Here is an 18740-nt window from a genome sequence, read left to right as displayed (position 1 = left end):
ATTTCAATAGGTTAAACCACTATATTAAATGGAATTTTACCATATTATGTTGTAGTACATGTAATTCACATTTACAAAATGTAATAAGATTATCATCCCAGGGAAGTGGTACTTTTAATCAGTGACCTTTTTTACCCAAAAACTTCCAAAAAGCTATGACAAAAATAGAAGCCATAACAATAATATAAAACAAACATGTCTCCCCACAAGAGAAAAAACAGATCATAGTTTAATTATTCAATTACAGCAATAATGTAAATAAAAGCTCAACATTTGGATCTAATAAACTGGATTTTAAAATATCATTAAGTGTTAAAAAGCCATTAATACATCAATAACTTTTGATCCAAAAGATTCCAATTCTTCCAGTCCAATCAAAGAGTGTAATCGAAGAGATGCATAAAGATGTTTGGAAAAGGGTATTGCACTTAGGTTTTTTGTTTTTTTTTTTGTAAACAACCTCAATGCTCAAAATTAGAAATATTTTGAAATATATTATGTTCATAAATTGGAAAAAGGGAAAACATAGTGTTAAATGAAAAAAGCAGGGTATTAGACTGTGTATAAAACATCATTTCGATTTTATTATAAGCAAATCACCATATATATAAATACTAGAAGGAAATATACAAAAACGAAAATAAGGGCTAACTTAGGGAGCTAGGATAGGCATAAAACTTCTGTCTAAATTAGATGGGGTTTGCTTTTTTTTTATCATGATATATTTTTATTGGCATTTTCTTCATAATAGATTTCAATGATTTGATACAGAAAGACAGCATACATCATAAAATGGTAGACAGGAGAATATTCTTCCAAAGAACATTCAGAAAGAATTGATAAGCATATGGGGAGCTTTAGAGCTATTTGTACCCCAGAAAAGCATGTTCTTAAACTTAATCCATTCCCATATAAATGGATGATATATAAATTTATGATGTATGCTGAGCCTCGCTTCTGTTGTCTTATTTTACTATTTTCTCAAGCCTCCTGGTTGTGAAGCCATTGTAAGTAGGACCTTTTCATGAGGTTAAGGTATGGCCCACTTCAATCAGGATAGGTCTTAATCCTATTACTGGAGTCCTTTATAAGCAGGATGAAATTCAGACAAAGGGAGAGAATGCCACAGGAAGCACAAAGATAAAATTCAACAGAACCAAGAAGAGAATGCAGAGGCCAGGAGAGGCTGCCAATTGAACGGCCATGTGACAAGGGAGCCCAGGACCAAGGATCCCCTGCAGAGCTGCCAGCCCCAGAATGCCAGTCTTCCAAAAAAGAAGCACTGCCTTGATGACTCCTTGATTTAGACTCTTTCCTGGTCTCAAAACTGTGAGCCATTAAATTCCCACTGTTCAAGCCATCCCTTTGCATAGTACTTTCTTGAGCAGCCTGGGAAGCTAAAACAGCATTATTTCAAAAATGCATGTCCATTCTGTAGATTGAGGGGCTCTCTTCAAATACTGGAAGAGTTATGTTAAATTCCCCCTCCACATTTATGCCTTTTTCTATTTTATTAATTATCATTTTTACTTGTAGTTGAAGCAGAGTTATTCAATATATACAAAATCATATTACTATTTTTGGTTAGAAAATATACCCATGATCTATTAAAAACTTTATTATATTTTCTTTCTTCCTGAATGTAATATGCCTGGCAGTAATATATGGCCCCTTATTTCTCCCTCTTGCATTGTTTGCTTTTTATTTGTCTCTCATTTTATTATTATTATCTTTGTCACAATTTCTGGGCAAATAGCGATTTGACCTTACTTCTTTTCTGACCCACTTTAAGAGCCTCTGCCTTGCAACAGAAAAGTTCAAACCATATAAATTTATGATATATGCTGAGCCTCTTTTCTGTTGTCTTATTTTTACTATTTTCTCAAGCTTTCTGGTTGTTTCTTTTGCTTTCAGAATACCACTTTTAATTTTTGCTTTGTTTTAAAATTTCTCTGGTATATCGCAATTCTCCATGTAAGAGAAAACACTCTATCCTCCTCTCTAAAAAGCGTTGTTTACATAATCCGGTACCCAGATGAAGTTTGATGCAGGCTTTTAAAAGCAAGACTAACAGTATCACTTTTTAGAAGTAAGTCAGCCCTTATACTAATTATTAAGGACAACAGGCATCAACTGGGAAGTTATATACAGCTACCCTATTTCTATACGATAAGATTAAGGAGGTGCAGGCTTGGGGGTGGGTAGATTTTACTTTGGGGTATTCTATATCTAAGGTCCTTGATGGACATTCAAAGGGAGATGTCCAGTTCGCAGTGGAATGTGTGCACCAGGATATTAGGAGAGAGATTTGGGACACAGACAAAGATTTCAGAGTCATCAGCCATATGGGTACTAAAAAGGGCCATGGGATTAGATAAAGAAATAGAGGCAACAAGTAGTGTTAAAGAAAGGGGCTGAATACTTACTTTTTACATAGAATAAAATACTATTTTAGGTAAAAAAAAAAAAAAAACTATAAAGAAGATTCATAAAGAGCAGCTAGTGAAGTAGAAAAAGAAACAATGGACTGTGTGTAGTAAGAGAAGCAGGCACAGGGTTTCGAGGAGAAGGGATTGGTCAGCAGTGTTAAATGATGCTCAAGGGTCAAGTAAGAAAAGGACTCTTAAGTGTCTCTTGGATTTAGCATCAAGGCAGTTACTGGTGAACTTGGCAAAGGCAGTTTGGTGGAGTGGTGCATGTGGAAACTAGAATGCTACGGGTTAACCAGTAGTGGGAGGTGTGGAGGTGGAAACACTTCTTAGAAGAAGACCGTCTGAATGGAAGGTGCCAGATACATGGTGAGAAATAAGGAGGTAGGACGAAGGCAAAGTTTGGAGAGTCTGCCAGTGGTTTGGATAGGCTGAAGGGAGAGAAAGGGAGACGTTGAAGACAGAGGAAAGAAACAGGATAATCATTTGAGCAAGGTCTACTAGCAGGTAAGAGGGGTGGCAAAGGATTAATGAACATTAGGTAGAGAGATGAGTGAGGAAAAATGTTGATGGACGCCCAGTATCTTCATTTTTTATGTCTAGTCCTTCAGAAGCTAGAAAGTGAAGAACCAGACTTCCAAGAGTCTCTTGCAGTGGGGTTCTCATCTGGGCTCACATTCAGACTATAATGAAAGGTGAAGAAGAGGGAAGGAATATGGGGCAGACGCTGTACCTGAGCTACCTCTGCTGTTTCTGCTAGCAGGACCTGTGTGGACACAGTGGGTTTTTCTGAAGCAGTGTTCCAGGGTCCAGGGGCTTTGTGAAGATCAAGAAGCAGAATGCAAAGCATTCGTTTTCTTTACCTAGGTGGGACGATCAGGCCTGACATGACTCTGGGGCCACCATTTACAGCAGCTCACCAGCTAAGACAGTTTCTTGGAATCCGAAGTTCCAGTAATCATTTCCAATTCTCCTCCTTCCTGATTGAGGTAGAGGAAGCAGCTCCCTGAAGGGTTAGAGCTACAGTGGTGTTTTTGGTGTTAATCCTGGAGACTTCCCAAGCCTGCTACTGCAGCCCTTCCAGGGATATTGCAAGCATTTAATCCCCTATATTAAAGTTCATTTCGCTTGAAATAGCCAAAGTAGTTTCTGTTTTCTGCAAATGAATCCTGACAGATAGGGACGTTCTCTCGTATCGGGAGGGAAGGGGTACAGATAAAGATAAGTTAATTTTTGTGGTGAAGGAAATTTCCTCAGAAGCTTTTTTTTTTTTTTTTTTTTTTATGGCATGGGTAGGCTCCAGGAATCGAACCCACGTCTCGGGCAGGGCAGGTGAAAATTCTGCCACTAAGCCACCATCACACCACCCCTCAGATACATTTTTAAATTAATTAATTTTTATTGCGGCAACAGATACATAATATAAAATTTGCCATTTTAACCACTTTAAGTATTTAATTCAGCGGCATTAATTACACTTAAAATATTGGCATTCTTTTTTATTTTATAGTTCTACGATTCAAAAGTTATTCTGGTAACATACATATACAATCTAATATTTCTCATTTTATCCATTTTCCTTGAAGGCAATTTTTAAGTTGGGGTGTACAGAGCCCCAGGGGGTTCCTGGATAACAATTCAGGCATCTATGAACTCAGATGGGAAAAGGTTACCTATCTTTCTGCACTATACCTAACTAAAAATTAGCATTTAAAAAAAATTAGACATCAAACGGGGCATCAGCAGCAGTTGCTGTAAGTTTGTCTCCAGTGAAACTCAGATATTTTCATATTACATTGGAGTTGTTGCAGATTTCAAAATATTGTTTATACTCAAAACAACTACAAAATTATGGTAGTTAGACCTTGTTCTTTAATGCATTAATAAAGAAACACTTATATTACTATATCACAATTTAAAAATACTGAAAATTGTATTTCCTTTGTAATCTTACATAGACAAAAAAGAACACACTTTTTTGTGCTTTTAAAAATGTTTCATTTATATGAAGTTCTGAACAGACTAATCTGTGGTGAAAAAAATAAAAATAATGACTGACTATGGGGGTGTGGGCAAGGGTTGACTGGGAAGGGGCATGAGGGAATTTCCTGGGGTGATGATGGAATTACATTTATTGATGGGGGGGTCTGTTTACAGTTATTTGCATTTATCAAAGCTCATCAAATGGTACACTTAGATTTGTGCATTTCAGGGCATGTAAATTAAATGTTAAAAAAGGAGGCAGGGCAGAAAGAGAGCGAGAAGGAGAAGGAAAGAGACAAAAACCATTGATAAAAATTGAACTCTAATAAAATGCCCTAAACACTTTAGGGGCGAAATGAACTGATGCCTGCAGCATACTTCAGAATGTATTAAAAACAAAAGATGGATTGATGGACAGACGATGGATAGATGGGTACATAAGTGATAAAAGGAAATGTCAAAAACATTCATTGTAGGTTCTGGGTTGATGGGTGTGGTTCATGGAAAATTCAACTATTCTGTAGTTTGAAAATGCTCACGTTAAAAGAAGTAGATACTTGTTGGTGAGTGAATCTTTTTGCCTTTTTGACATATTTCATTAATCTTTGGTCAAAGAAAGCTGCTTCAAAATAAGCAAAGCATTTTATAAGGTTTTTACCCTATTTTAACAAATGATCTTAAAATCCCATGCATATGAATGCCTTTTCAGTAATAACAACTATCAATTGCTACCTTGGTTGCCACCACCATTTCTAGATCACCTGGGCTATGCCAGGTGCTGTGTTAATTACTTTACATGTCATCCTCACACAGAGAAACTGATGACTTTTCTTAATGTTTAACAGATGACTTTTCTTATTGTTTAACAGACAGCACTAGTCTGAGTCACATCTCCAGAACTTAAAAGCAGCCAGGCACTAGGACAAACAAATGTCCTAGAGGGAGACAAGTCTGTGATGGTGAATATTTTCAGCAGAATGTATTATTCAAATATGTTATGAAGATAAGGACAGTTTGCATGTGTGTGTGTTTTGGGGGTGGTGAGCTGAAGTAGGAAAAGGAAAATATATTTTACAGAGGGTATACAATATAAGACACAAAAAGAACAGTAACTTTAATTCAATTTCCACAGAGAAGAAAGCCTTGTTCCTTTTCTCGTTTTTCTTTTTTAAAGCTGATATCTGATGTCATATGATATTGTCACCTGGCAAAGGGGCGTGTCAAAGTCTGTTTGGATCTGGCACCTCCAGCTCTTTTGTGGCTTTCTTTTCTTTTTGACAAAGGTTGGGTGTTTTAAGGGCTGGTTTTTCCCTGTTCGGCCTAAGTGTTTCTTGCTTAGCAGAATGATTATATGTCTCTGAATGTCAGTAAGTAAGTGGTTTCGATGAAGCTTTTTGGAATATCTTTCCCTAAAGGCAGCTTGGTGGCATGCCTGGGATTGGTTTGGTTTTGTGTAAAACTAGTAAATAAACAATGTAATTACCAGGCTGCCAGGTCGCCAGAGCTCACGATGCCAGCAGGACCAGACATGTGAGAAGTGGGCAAGGATAAAATGTCTTCACCTTAAAGCAAGAGTCGGAGGCTTTGAACTTCAACTTGACAAAATGACAAGGTGGTAACATGACAGAAGTGGAACTGTGGCAGTGCTAGAAAGAATATACCACTTATTTAATTATCTACTGGGGTAAAAAGACAACAAGCCACCCTTGAAGGGAGACATCTCAGTTTCCAATTAACTTTAATCTGTGTTACAGACAGAGACCATAATTAAAGACTGATTCATGAAGCAGCGCCGAACAGTACAGGCTGTGTATGGGAAAACACACCGGGACTAGATCAGTTATATAGCCCCATATGGAACAAGTTCAGGGAGATCAGTTCATTTCATTTTCCTGGATGAAACAGTGCTCCTTTGTAAAGCCAGGTCAAATAATCTCTTCTCAGGAAGTAGCCAACTGACATGCAAACTAAGCATCCTTTGGCTGACAGGCTAGACTGATACAGTGGACCCATTTCATAAAATGTCTTAATTAGTGGTACCAGGATGCTGAAAAGCCGTAGACAGGCTTTAAGATTTAATAGGATGTAGAGTTTTTTAAAAAAATGCCATCTCCTGGTCAGAAATAAGCAGGCAGTTTTCATTGCTTTCTGACTCATTTGGGACTTAATTCCAAGAAAGATGATGTGATGGGATTTAAAAGTTTGGCTGAAATTAGAAACACAGGAAATCTGAAGGTGACTTTGGGATTTGTTGAGAATTTATACTATACAATGGCATGCAAAATAAAATATTCACTTTTTGGGTCAGGGGTGGTAATTATGAGTTGCCTATTCAAGATGTCCATATACTGTTTTGATGCACTGACCACTTTACCAGTATGTAGAAATCAGTGGCTAAATTAACTGATGGTATGGGATGAGTGAGGAATGCTCTTACTTATACGTGTATTTATTTATTTATTAAAATAAAATAATCAGAATAATCCCCTCAGCCATCTTCCTAGGATAAGAAACAGAGAAGTCTAATGACTTGCTTTCTGAGCAAGCAGTGAAGCAATAATTTGAACTTTAGTTCCCACATATTTTACAACTTGTACTCCCTCCTTCTCTCATCAGACACACTCCCTCCACTCTGTAAGAGACACCCACCTGCAAGAATGTCAGCCTCCTAGGCTCCTGGCCCAATGGAGCAGAGCAGACACATGTTCGCCTGGGCACAGACACGCTTCTGCTTCAAGGTGAAAAGTTGGTCTCACCTGGTTAGAATAAAAATCTAAGAAACAGTCTTTCTCCTCCACTAACATTTCCATTTTTGATAACTGGGTATAGGGCTGATTAGAGGAATATGATTTATTGCATTTTTTTTTTTATAGAATTACTAATAAGAAATCTGTTAAGGAACAGAAATATTGCCACAGCACGTACTGGGACTCTGCCATGAAGAGTGATTGAGGAATGAGACTTTTTAAGATGATTTTTCATGGCACATGATATCCAGACTTTGTTTTAAGTTAGTTGTCTAAGATATCTCAGAGAAGACACAATTCTACCTGCTTCTTCAAGTTTACCTCAAGCCATCTTCCTCTCTGGGCTCCAGCTTCAAAGGTCTCTCAGCCCCACTTTGTTCTGTCTCTCACTGACCACAGGGCCTTTGCTCATGCTGTATCTTCTATTTAGTTAACTCCCATTATTTTTCTCACTTCCCTTATCAGGTCAAAATCCTAACCACTGATTCACACTGGACTTGTCAATAATGAAAATTTCCATTCTGTGACTCGGTAATAATTTGGAATTTCCCTTTTCTGGGCTTGAAACTTCATGAGTTTGTAGAACATCTTTTGTGAAACACTCTACTGATTAAAGTCTGGGGAGGGTACATCTGAAACATAGTGTTCTGGAAGAATTTTTACAAAGAAAGAAAATTAACAGGGTTTAAGAAGTAATGTTTTGCATCCTTAGAAGTATGAAGCTATTTGCTGAATTTAGCATACTTGGAGATAAAATCCCACTTGAGCAGGTGAATAAGGAAAAGTTATGATTTTCGGTCTGAGTTTTAGAGATATGTTTGGGTGTTTAAAAAAAAAACTTTGATTTTGAAAATTGTCAGACCTACAGAAGATTTGAAAAACAAGCACAATGAATAGCCATGTACCTTTAAGCAATAGGTTTAATGTTTTGTTTGTGCTCTGAAAAAACTGCTCTACAGGTATGAACCTTCTCGGCTTTGCTGTGGACAGTATAATTCTGATTGTACCTTCAGAAAATAATAAGGCTAAGTAATTGGATTACAAATACCCAATACTTCAGGGAGAAAGGCTAGTTGTACCTACTGGCAAATAATTAATCAAGAATCGTCTAGAGACCTAACTTATATAAGGTCACTATGGAGGATAAAAAGAAGTTTGCAGGCCATACTCTGAAAACATTTACAGCCATTTGAAAAAATAACCAGGAATAAATGGTTAAATGCTGAATGAGGGAGAGGCATAAAGTTCTGAAGGAGTTAAGAGGAGGACAAGACTATTTAAAATTCTGTTTCTTCATAGAAAAAGGGAGAATTTTAATGAACTACTTCTGGCAAACAGCAAGACTGTTGTCAATTAACTTCCTTGCAGTAAAAGGACAACTTGGGATAATAAATTTATAAAATATATTCTAATAAGTATGTCTATTGTGAACATAAAAGCATAAGGAGTTTGATTTCTTATCTATGTTAGATTTACAATTGTTTTAGTTCCTTATGGGAAGGTGGGCTGGTTTGAATCTGTCATGAACCCCAGAAAAGACTAAATTCTTTTAATCCATACTTGTGGGTGCTGACATATTGTGGGTGGGGCCTTTTGATTAGGTTTTTTGTATGGAGATGTGACCCAGTCCATTTGAGGTGGGTATTAATCCTTGCTGAAGTCTTTTATGAGTCAATGAAAGACAGATCAAACTCAGAGAACTCAGAGAAGCTAAGAGAGAGAGTCACTAAAACCAACCCAGGAGAGAAGGACCAGCAGACATCACCATGTGCCTTCCCATGTGACAGGGGAACCCCGTATGCCAGCAGCCTTTCCTCTGAGAAGGTATCTTCCTCTTGAGGCCTTAATTTGGATGTTTTCATGGCCTTAGAACTGTAAAGTTGTAACCTGCTAAATCCCCATTTAAAAACCCAACCCATTTCTGGTATATTGCATTCTGGCAGGTTTAGCACAAAGAAACAGAAGGACAACCCAAAGCTAAGGGCAGTATTTGTTCCTTTAAGAGCCAACCTTTGAGTGGTGGACTTAGGCCAAATAATTAATCCTTTTTATATGCACATTTTTTTCCCCTAACAAAGACTAGGCCACTATATTCACCTGACCTATTAAGTCAGACCCACACTAAGAGCCTGCACTGGGGAGGCTGTGATTTGCAGTGAACAAGCTCACGGGCCTGGAAACAGAGTAGCATTCTCTCATAACCGATTATTTTCAGAGGTCCATACCTAGGCGAGAGAAACCAAGCCAGGTAAATAATTAATAAGATCACAACTTGTTACTAATGTTTCATAACACAGGAAGAAAAGAATTTGTGTAAATGGTGGGTGGAGGATACTACTAATGGCAGCTCATAGTAAGTGAGGGTATGCTGTCAAAGTCATACAAACTATTACCCACATTTGGGCTCGATACAACCAACACAAAACTGGAAATCCACCCTTATAATGAGATCTTCAGGGCCAAGGGATCACTTTAGAGAAAGTTCCGTAAGGATGTAGTTCTCATAGTGTGGTGGTTTGGAGATGTATGTACTCCAGAAAAACGTGTTTGTAAACGTAATTCATTCCTGTGGGCGTGAACCCATTTAGGACCTTTTGATGAGATTAGTTAAGGTATGGCCCAGGGTGGGTTTTAATCCTAAAACTGGACTCTTTTATAAGTAGAATGAAACTTAGACAGTGAGAAAGCCAGGGAAGCAAGAAGCTAAAATTCAATGGAATTAAAAGAAAATTGAGAGGCCAGGAGAGGCCATCATGTGCACAGCCATGTGACAGGGGAGCCCAGCACCTTGGGTTGCTTGGCAGCCAGCCCCAAAAGGCCAGTCTTCAAGGAGAAAGCATCTGCCTTGATGATGCCTTGATTTGGACTTTCTCTTCATCCCCAAACTGTGAACCAATAAATTCCCATTGTTGGGAGACAATATTTGGAAAAGACATATCAGATAAAGGTCTAGTATCCAGAATTTATAAAGAGATTGTTCAACTCAACAACAAAAAGACAGCCAATCCAATTACAAAATGGGAATAAGACTTGAACAGACACTTCTCAGAAGAGGAAATACAAATGGCCAAAAGGCACATGAAGAGATGCTCAATGTCCCTGGCCATTAGAGAAATGCAATCAAAACCACAATGAGATATCATCTCACACCAACCAGAATGGCCATCATCAACAAAACAGAAAATGACAAGTGCAGGAGAGGATGTGGAGAAAGAGGCACACTTATTCACTGTGGGTGGGAATGTCAAATGGTGTAACCGCTGTGGAAGGCAGTTTGGTGGTTCCTCAAAAAGCTGAATATAGAATTGCCATATGACCTAGCAATACCATTGCTAGGTATCTACTCTGAGGACTTAAGGGCAAAGACACAAACGGACATTTGCACACCAATGTTTATAGCAGCATTATTTACAATTGCAAGGAGATGGAAACAGTCAAAATGTCCATCAACAGACAAGTGGCTAAACAAACTGTGGTATATACATACGATGGAATATTATGCAGCTTTAAGACAGAATAAATTTATGAAGTATGTAACAACATGGATGGACCTTGAGAACATTATGCTGAGTGAGACTAGCCAAAAACTAAAGGACAAATACTGTATGGTCTCATTGATATGAACTGACATTAGTGAATAAACTCGGAATATTTTGTTTGTAACAGAGACCATCAGGAGATAGAAAAGGGTAAGATATTGGGTAATTGGAGCTGAAGGGATACAGACTATGCAACAGGACTGAATACAAAAACTCAGAAATGGACAGCACAATACCATCTAACTGTAATATAATTATGTTAAAACACTGAATGAAGCGGCATGTGAGAATGATAGAGGGAGGAGGGCTGGGGATATATTGAAATCAGAAAGATAGATGTTAAAGATTGAGATGGTATAATCTAGGAAGGCCTAGAGTGTATAATAACAGTGAAATGTACAAGGTACACTTTTAAAAATGTTTTTGCATGAGGAAGGACAAAGGAATGTCATTATTGCAGGGTACTGAAAATAGATGGTAATTAATATTTTAAAATGTCACCTTCTGTGTGAGACTAAAGCAAAAAATGTTTATCTGTTACAAAATTAATATTTTGACTAGTGCATTTCCTAATATAACTTATGTAGATAGTTTGATTGAACGCCATAAGTACTGGGAATCTCAGGTAGGACATGAGATTTTGTTGGTCTGTCCAGAGTGATGCCCCGATGAATCCCAGAGGGATTCGATCAGTGAGTGGAAAAGTATCCGCAAAGCCCCCTTTGGGGAGTGGTGAGAACGGGGAGAAATTCAACTTCCCCAAGATGAATTCTTGATATTCTCACAAACAGTGTGGACAACCAAAGCTATAGGCAGAGCCCCCAGTCTTGGGGTTTGTTCATATGAAATTTAACCCAGCAAAGGATAGGTCAAGTCTACTTAAAATTTAGGCCTAAGAGTCACCCCCAAGAGAGCCTCTTTTGTTGCTCAGATATGGCCCCTCTCTCTAGCCAACACAACGAGCAGTCTCACCACCCTACCCCTCTCTACGTGGGACATGACTCCCAGGGGTGTGGACCTTCCTGGCAACGTAGGACAGAGATCTTGGAATGAGCAGAGACTCAGCATCAAGGGATTGAGAAAAACCCTAGAATAAACTGAGACTTAGCATCAAGGGATTGAGAAAACCTTCTCGACCAAAAGGGGGAAGAGGGAAATGAGACAAAGTGTCAATGGCTGAGAGATTCCAAACAGTGTCAAGAGGTTATCCTGGAGGTTATTCTTATGCATCAAGTAGATATCATCTTGTTGTTCAAGACGTAATGGAGAGGCTTGTGGGAACTGCCTGAAAATGTAGAGCTGTGTTCCAGTAGCCATGTTTCTTGATGATGATTGTATAATGACATAGCTTTCACAGTGTGACTGTATGCTTGTGAAAACCTTGTGTCTGATGCTCCTTTTATCTACCTTGTCAACAGATGAGCAGAATATATGGAATAAAAATAAATAATAGGGGGAACAAATGTTAAAATAAATTTAGTTTGAAATGCTAGTGATCAATGAAAGCGAGGGGTAAGGGTATGGTATGTAAAAATTTTTTTCCCGTTCTTGTTTTATTTTTCTTTTGTCTTTTTATGTCTTTTTCTGAATTGATGCAAATGTGTGGGAAATGATGATGATGATGAATATGCAACTATGTGATGATACTGTGAATTGCTGAGTGTACGTGTTGGGAATGTTTGTGCTTCTTGTAATTTCTTTTTAATTAATAAAAAATAAATAAAAAAAATAAATTCCCATTGTTTAAGCCAACTCATTGCTGGTATGTGTTTGAGCAGTCAAGGAAACTAAAACACACGTGTACTCAGTTTTCTAAGTACAGAACTAGGTATCAGAGCATGGTTTTCTAAAATCTAAGTTCTAGATCAGAGTTTCCAACCTGGAAAGGAGCTGGGAAGGGATATTGTTCTCAGAATGACAGGATTATTTGTGTTTCTTACTTATGCTTTGGCTTAAACTGATTTTTTTTTTTATTCCCAATGAGTACATATTAATTTTACAATCAAGAAAAACCAATAAAACCATTTAACAGCGATCAAAGTTTAACCTTCTCATTCTTAACAGATGGGAGAACTGCTGCTGTAGACAAGCAAACAAAAGCAACTGGGAAGTCAGAGCCTAGGGATTTGGGGGTATACCTGTGATGGGATAATTAATAGGTATCTATTGAACTTTTTTCTAAAAACTTTTAAGATTAGAAGGCTACTGAAATTACTAAGAAGTCTGCCATTTTATTATTTTAATTGTCTTTTTTGAGACATAATTCCATGCCTTACAATTCACCCATTTTAAAGTGTACAATTCAATGATTTTTAGTATGTTCAGAGTTGTGCAACCATCACTACAATCAATTTTAGAATATTCTGTCACTTTAAAAAGAAACCCTGTATCCTCTAGCTGTCAATTGCAAGCCCCCATTTTTCCTAGCCCTAGGCAATCACGAATCTGCTTTCTATCTATACATTTTTCTATTCCGGACATTTTATGTGAATGGAGTCATATAATAGGCAAACCTTTGTGATTGGCTTCCATTACTTGCATAACATTTCCAAAGCTGCCTGTTGTAGCATGTATCAATGCCTCATTCCTTTTTAGAGCCAAATAATAATCCATTGTGTGGATATATCACATTTTATTTATCTTGTCTTCAGTTGATAGTTATTTGGGTTGTTTCTACCTTTAGGCTATTTTAAATAACGTTGCTATAAACATTCATGTATAAGCTTCTGTGTGGACATGTGCTTTTCCTTTTTCACAGTTATGTATCTACAAAGGGAATTACTTGGTAAAATGGAAACTCTATGTTTAACTGCCAGGGTGTTTTCCAAACTGACCGCACCATTTTACATGCATACAAGCAGTATCTGAGGGCTCCGCTTCATCTATTCTCAGCAACACTCACTGCCCAACTGTTTGATTATAGCCATCCTACTGAGTGTGAAGTGTATACTTCGCTATTTTAAATGTGTTTTAAAATTATTTTCTGATCATAGAGGTTACAGAAATTAACGTAAAAAAATTTCTTTCCATGTATGCACTGATTGGATTCTTAAGGAGCTTGTAAGACAAAAACAATCTGATCTATGTGCTCAGTATAATTATTATACAAAGAAATGGAGGCTCATGGAGATTAAGAGGCTCTAGAACTGGCATTTTGAACCCAGATGTGTGTGAAAGCTTGTTAGTCAGTTTTTTGTTTTGTTTTGTCCGGGCAGGCACTGGGAATCAAACCTGTGTCTCTGGCATGGCAGGCGAGAATTCTGCCACTTAGCCACCGTCGCACCACCTTGTTACCCAGTTTTGATAACTACTATAAACACACATTAGCAAGTCTGGATCAAATGGGATAATTAAGGTAACTGAACTTTATGAATTTAAAGCATCATGATTATGATGTCAAAGGGACATGGATTTGGGCTTACAGTAACTCTCTGCTGAGTGTTTAAGGAACAGAAGTGATTTCTGTAACCAGAGAGCAATTTAAAGGAAGACCTGTGATTAAGCAGTCGGTGGCATTTTAGATAAATTATCTTTCTCACCTCATTTGGAAAATTAGAATGCTAATCTTCCTAGAGTTATGGTGATGAACAGCATGTGCTAAATGTTTTTACTTTTCATTCTTCCATGCACTTAAGAGAATCAGCACAGTTTTTCTTGAATTATTGCATTTTTACATTATTTCAGTTTTGTGATTACTTTGCACCTTATATGAAAATTATCCTTTTTTTCCTTGCAGCTGATAAAAAATTGGGAACAAAATGATTTCGAATTTTGGCCATAATTACAAGCAATCCTGGAAATTAAAATCTCTCATGCACAGATTAAATATTAATAAAAAGTTCCTAATCACTGAGGTTCCTTATCTATTCTGTGATAACACAGATATATCATTATTGTATTTTTATCTAAGTTTTCCAACCTTCAATCTGTGACCCAATCAAATAGGAGAACTCAAGGGAACTGATATAACTGAATAACTAATCCATAAACTTTGCTAAGAGTGGTAGATAAATATTTTTGGGGGGCAGGGAGTGGGTGCATGGTCTGGGAATCGAACACAGGCCTCCTGCTGAAAGTGGCATATTTTTATACACAATTTCCTGAAGAGAAACTGGACAAAATTTCTCCCATCTTTAAGAATGTCAATAAAAGAAGAAGTTGGTTACTTTTCAGTGGGACAATCTTAACAAAAAAAGCAGGCTAGTTTCAGTGGGATACAATTTATTCAGGAATGAGAAGTACAGCCTAGATAATCATTATTTTTAAAGACATGCTTGTTTTGAGAAAAGAATCCTCATCTCAATCTTTAGCTTGGTCTTGGCAGCTTGCATTTAAAGGGTGGGGATGCAGGTTGGGTGGATGTAGATAAGATAGCAGTTCCAGTTTTACCACTCTTATTAATTTTGTACTAGGGTTGAAATGTTCAGTGGAAAAAAAGAAGCATTGTTTCTATGAATTGCATGAAGGACAGGGAAGGAGGAAACGTTAAAAGGATGATTTCTCAATTTTATTTCTTAAAAGGCACTCTTGTGGCAGCATTTCCTCTCAGCCCAACCCTTTGTATTCACTTTGACTGAAACACATCCCTCTTGGTCTAGCTGAACAAGGAAAGAAAGAGAAGAATTTTTCTTTAACCAGCAGTAGGTCAAGCAGGACAGATGGGAAACGGAATTTGCTGATGTACCTTCAGGGACAGTACTGATCTTTGAAATGATTAAGTCTTGGTATTTCAATCTAAAAATGGGAAGTCAGTTATCTCATAAGCAAATGAAAATCATCTACTAAATTATATAAACACTAATTTCTGCATATCACTAGACCTTTATAATCTTATCAATAATACCAGTATATATGTAAGAGGAAATCTAACCTAATGTGGAAGCAGCTTCTCTGAGTTGAGGTGTGTATCACTAAAAAGGCAGTCAAAAAGTTATAATGGACATAGCCTAAATACCCCTAAAGAGGGGGAGAAAGATCAAAGGTGATGGTGGACTTATACAGAGAAACTTGGGTTTAACAAATGAGTATGACTGCTGAATCATTATATTGATATTTCTTTTAGTCTCCAGTATCTTAGAATAGCTAGAAGTAAAAACCTAAAATTGTGGAATTGTAACCCATACCAAACTCTGAAATCTGTTCTAGAACTAACTGTTGCACTGGGCTTTGAAATTTAGTGCTTTTTTGTATATACGCTATTTTTCACAAAAAAGAAAAAAAAGTAGATTGTGATGATATAAAAACATTTATTCCTTCTAGCCTCCAATGTTCTGGAGCAGCTAGAAGGAAAAACCTGAGATGATGGTAGAGTAGCCCATGACAAACTCTGGGATCTGTCCTGTGAACTACTTGTTGAAGAAAACTTTGAAAACTATTGCTTTCTTCTTTCTTTGCTTCGTATATATATTATGCAATAAAAAAGGTTATAAAAAAAGGAAAAGAAAAAAAAAAGGCAGTCAGCTGGCTAAGACGTTAGGTTTGGGAATCATATAGATCTTCCTTGGCTTAGTCCCAGCTCTGTCACTAGCTCTAAGCTGTTTAAAGCCTAGTTGTTTAGCTCTAAATTGTTGAAGTTAAGCAACTTCCTTAATTTCTCTGACCCTCAACCCTCTAAGTTAGATAATGCACATAGAGCCCTTAGAGTGCCTGGCACTAATAAATGTTAGCTGTTACTGCTTTCCTGACGTTAGAAATATAACTAATACCGACATGATACGGGGCCCTTCCTTTCTGTCTGTCCTAAAATATGTATTAACCTCAGTCCACATTTTATTTGGACTTCATATTCATCTGTTGACTTTCTGAGTGCCTATTGTTGTTAGGTATTGGGCATGGAAGAAACAATAATGCCAAAGCGACAAAGCGACAGCCCTTGAAGGAGGAGGGCAAACTCGATGATGTCATCAGCAAAGAGAGCAGTTGGAGGGAAAGCAAATCAGTGGAGGTGGGGTGGGGCGAGATGTTGAGTGTCAAGGATTTGTCCCTGGGGCAGAGGTTTTCAATAGACCTGTAGCTGCCTGGGGAAGGCAGGGCTGGAGAGCCACATTCCAGTAAATGCCCTGACTGCAAGAGGTGGGTCAAGGAGATTGGAAGAGCCTGCAGGACAGTGGGGAGAGCAAGGAGCCCAGGGCACAGCAATGCTGGAGAGCAGGGGGTGGCTTGAAGGTTTCGGCACCCAAAAAACATGGTTCGTGACTAAGTGGGTTTGTAAAATTAATATTTAATTCATTAAAATAACAAAGGCAAAAATGTCATTTTTTCCCCTGAGTTTTTTAGTTCAACTGCAAATCATGTATTCTATTTAAAATTGTCTAAACTCTGTCAATCCTTTTAAGAGTTTTTGGATGTATAAACAAAACCTTTCCTAGTATTTAAGTCCTTCTATAAAATTAATATAATAAACTTGTAGGTGAGGTGAATCAACTCTTAAAATATTTCAAAATAGTACAAAACAACATTATCTTAAAATTTTCAACTTAAAAATCGCAAGTCTAAATCAATCACCCAAGGACATTTTTAATTGGAATTACAAGACTAATCATGTTAATAAATTGTCAAACATTATAAATACTTAATATACTAAATACAGATTTCCCCCCCAACTTTATCTAAAAGTCCCAATACTTTGGGTTTTATTTAGTCCATCATATTTATATTTTATTCTAAACCTTCCCAGGGTTAAAGATATTATCTTGTAAGGAAATAATTTGATTCTTCCAAGAAATTTGGGGTTATTTTCCTAGCGCATTTCATAAGAGATTCAGCCCAGAATTTAGGATTTAATTTTCTCTTTGTATATTCATTTTAATAGGAGCTCCATATCTTACAAAGAGTTTGCTCTTCTCACCTGTGTCCCTGAGATTCAAATTACTCTGTTCTAATTCTCAAGTCTGATTTAATTCTGTGTCTTCCCACATGGGTTGTCTTGTCAACAGACCCGAATCAATGAACCTAGTCATTTTTTAATCCTACTCTGCATTCTTTATACACCATTCCTTGCTGACAAACTCAGAACTTGTAGATGTTCATGACCTAAGATTGGATTCTGCATCATCAAGGCCCCAGAGTCAGGCTGATGACAGGTGGCAGAGGAAAAGGAATGTACACAGAAGTAGAAGAACTCAGAGTGAAAAATGTAATAGTCAAAGGAAAGAGGAGATTTCAAAAAGGAAGGTTTCATCAATATCAATACTTTGAAAGGTTGCAGGGAGGCTTATAAGGCCAGGAGATGAAAAATGTCCATTTGATTTGATCAGTAAAATTTTCATGTCATGATGTGAGCAGAAACCTAAAAGGACCATGTTAAAGAGTAAACCCAAAGTGAGGAACTGGGAATTGCAGTTAAAGACAACATTGACCCAAGAACTCTAACAACCTTCTTGTTTTGTTTTGTTTTAAATAAGGGAAACAGAGAAACGGGGTGGTAGTTAAAGGACTTAAACGAAGAGATATTTGTTAGTTTTTTTTCTTTTTTAATTAAAGAAAGAGAGATTTAAATGTGTTTTCTGAGAAGAAAAAACCAACTTTCCTACCTTTTATTCGGGGGGGGGGGGGTGAGAATTTGAAGAGGAGGGAGTAGGGAGACAAAATTAATTGGTGAAGCTATATCCCAGGGGAAAGGGAGATAAAAATACAAGAGTCCCCATGAAAAGGGTGACCTTGAACAGGAAAAGAACAACTTATCCTCTGAGAATGGAAGGAATGAGGATAGAATTGATACAGGTGTAGATAAATTGATGTATGGGGGCGGGAGCAGGAAGTTGAGTGGCTCAACCTGGCAGCACAGTTTCCAGGAACAGAGAATCTGGGCTGGGATGATGACAGCTCTAGAAATGGCCCGAAGGGAGCCACTGGAGAGCTTCACAGTTAAGGCAGCAGTTCACGTTCTAATCACAGATCAGGGAAGAGAAGGAATTCTAGAGGCTTCTAGTTAACTCTGCTTTTTCAGTTAAAGAAAATGAAATCTGAGGTTAAGACATCCTCACGAGCAATTATAAGCATCTTTTAAATAGAAACCAGGTTTCATGACTCCCAGAATTTTG

At 37.4% G+C, this 18740-nt stretch overlaps 1 protein-coding gene across 5 annotated transcripts in view; it reads right to left on the bottom strand.

Moving 5' to 3' along the window:
- Positions 1–18740, bottom strand: part of PGCKA1 (PDCD10 and GCKIII kinases associated 1) — a 109977-nt gene that overhangs the window by 72257 nt on the left and 18980 nt on the right. Inside the window, exon 2 of one of the 5 annotated variants that reach the window (XM_077136582.1) lies at positions 7062–7168. The exons of the other annotated variants lie outside the window; for them this stretch is intronic. The gene's annotated coding sequence lies outside the window, so the exon portion shown is untranslated. The remainder of the gene's footprint in view (positions 1–7061; positions 7169–18740) is intronic. 5 annotated transcript variants of the gene reach the window in all.

This window comes from Tamandua tetradactyla, chromosome 19 (assembly GCF_023851605.1).
Source record: "Tamandua tetradactyla isolate mTamTet1 chromosome 19, mTamTet1.pri, whole genome shotgun sequence".
NCBI lineage: Eukaryota > Metazoa > Chordata > Mammalia > Pilosa > Myrmecophagidae > Tamandua > Tamandua tetradactyla.
This window is presented reverse-complemented; position numbering and strand designations above follow the sequence as displayed.